A 2,186-nucleotide genomic window follows, 5' to 3' on the forward strand; every position below is an offset into this window, starting at 1 on the left:
TTTTTTGTGAGTTAGAGTTTTGTTCTACATCCTTCTCCAGCTCTGTCCAGAACCCTCTGTTGTGATCCTGGTCAGAGCAGTCAGTGGTGGTACCAGGACACCTTTTCATTCAAAGTTATTTTGTTGAAATCTGAGTCAAGTGGTTAATGTCTTCATAGTCTAAAAAATGATTTGGTCCTGTCGCCTTCCTACTGAGCAGGTTTTCAAAGTACCAGTCAATGACCTGCTTACTCTGCTGTTGTTAGAGGGACATAGACCTGTAGAACTGTAGATAAGAAGCCATTTCCTTATCCCCAAATAAAATGACAGGGAGCATAAAGTTGGCTGATCTTCAAACAAAACCATCCATAAATAGTCTAGAAATTTAAAAATGTTTGATAGAAAATCATCAAGTCCTAATTTTTTACTTAAAAAAGGGGCCTTCCTTGCAAAAGGCAGATGAAAGAATGCTATTCTAAGAGGTGCCATGCAAGTAGTCTCTGGGCTGGTTACTTAACTGCTCTGTGCCTCAGTTTCCTCATCTGCAAAACGAGAGGAGAACAATATATCTCCCTCCCAGGCTGTTGTAGGGATTATACATACTTGTGCATGTACAACGCCTAGAATACCACCACCACACCATACATGCTCAGTGCTTGCTAGCTATTTTTGCTGTCTTTGTCATCCCATCTTCTATTTTCATCCAAACACCGTAAAGAATTCACCATTCAAATCATCAGGATTAACTCATTCCATTAGTGGTAGAAGTTGGCAGGCTAAGAGGAATGGATTCTTTCCCCTCATTTGAAAATAGGTCTGACTATACATTGAGGTTTTAGGCAAAGAGGTCTCAAGATATACTTGTGATTATCATTATGTGGCCTATTTTGGTTACTCTGTATCAGAAATCTTTAGAGCCCTATGTGTATTTTTGAGGCTTTTTGTCTCATTTAATAATGTCCTCGGATGGAGTCCCAGTCTGTGAGTCGGAAGAGACCTAAGTCTGCCAGTCCAACAGGGACAGTTCCATTGCTGGTCTCTTTCATCCCTACTGAGGGTTTCTTCCAAGAGACAAGAGATTCTCCTTCAGACAATGCCATCTCATCCTGTTCGAGAGTTGGACCTTTCATACAGTCTATATCCAGTTGACTTTATTTTCTCTTCTGTTCATTTGAGACCTCGTCTTTTAGTCATTCAAAATGCATGTCAATGGCAATGCTAGATGCAGGGGATATAAGGGTGAAACAACAAATATTGTCCCTGCCCTCACGGGCCTCACAATCTGGAAAATAATAACCAACCAGTTGCCATCAAGTCAACCCAATTCACAGCAACCGTATGTGTCAGAGTAGAACTGTGCTCCATTGGGTTCTCAGTGACTTATTTTTCAGAAGTGGGTCTCCAGGGCCTTTCTTTCAAGACACCTCCAGGTAGAATCGAACCTCCAACCTTTCTGTTTGTAGCTGAGCACATTAACCATTTGCACCACCCAAAGACTCAGAAAATAATAGGTGCTACCATTTCTTGAGTTTTCACTGTGTATTCTTTCCATATGCTCTGTCACAACCACCTTTGAGGCAGATGATATATCTAGTTTACAGATGATAAGCTGAGACTTGGTGAGGTTAGGGTAACTTGCCCAAGGTCACACAGTGAGTAAGTGGCAGATCACACAGTAAGTAAGAGAGACGATAGCAACTCAATTCTGTTGACTCCCAAGACCACCTTTCATTTGAGCATGTGCAAAAGTCCCAGCTTCAATGAAACAGGTAGATCACATTGCAGTTTGCATTCGTGCTTTCAAATCTATAATCTGTCACAGAAAGATAAGAGTAACTCAAAGCCTTCGATGATCTTATCTGAGCTCAGTTCCCTTTTCAAAATACTTCACAAGGTCAGACTAGATTGTGGCCAGATGCCTCTCATATGTGCTCTTGGGGTTTTTCTAAGCCATCTGGACTTTGACCTGCCCATGACCTCAAGTGATGTGTTCTTTTTGGTGCCAAAAGCAGTATTTAAGGTGTCTGTTGAAAATCACAGAGAAAATACTGAAACCACTCAAATTATTCCACAAATAAGGAAAACCTGGGAGCTGATAGGAATTGGGCTGGCTGTAAAAGGAGAGAGACTTCTAGCAGGGAATGTGGGCACTGGTGGTCCAGTGGTAGAATTCTCACCTTCCCTGTGGGAGACCTGGGTTTGACTCC

The 2,186-nt window shown here is 41.8% G+C and overlaps 1 protein-coding gene across 1 annotated transcript in view; it reads left to right on the forward strand.

Annotated features, from left to right (window-relative positions):
• The window catches only part of ITPR1 (inositol 1,4,5-trisphosphate receptor type 1), a 399,887-nt gene that overhangs the window by 353,437 nt on the left and 44,264 nt on the right, over positions 1–2,186 (forward strand). The gene's annotated exons all lie outside the window — the stretch shown is intronic.

This window comes from Trichechus manatus, unplaced genomic scaffold (assembly GCF_000243295.1).
Source record: "Trichechus manatus latirostris isolate Lorelei unplaced genomic scaffold, TriManLat1.0 scaffold00001, whole genome shotgun sequence".
Lineage (NCBI taxonomy): Eukaryota > Metazoa > Chordata > Mammalia > Sirenia > Trichechidae > Trichechus > Trichechus manatus.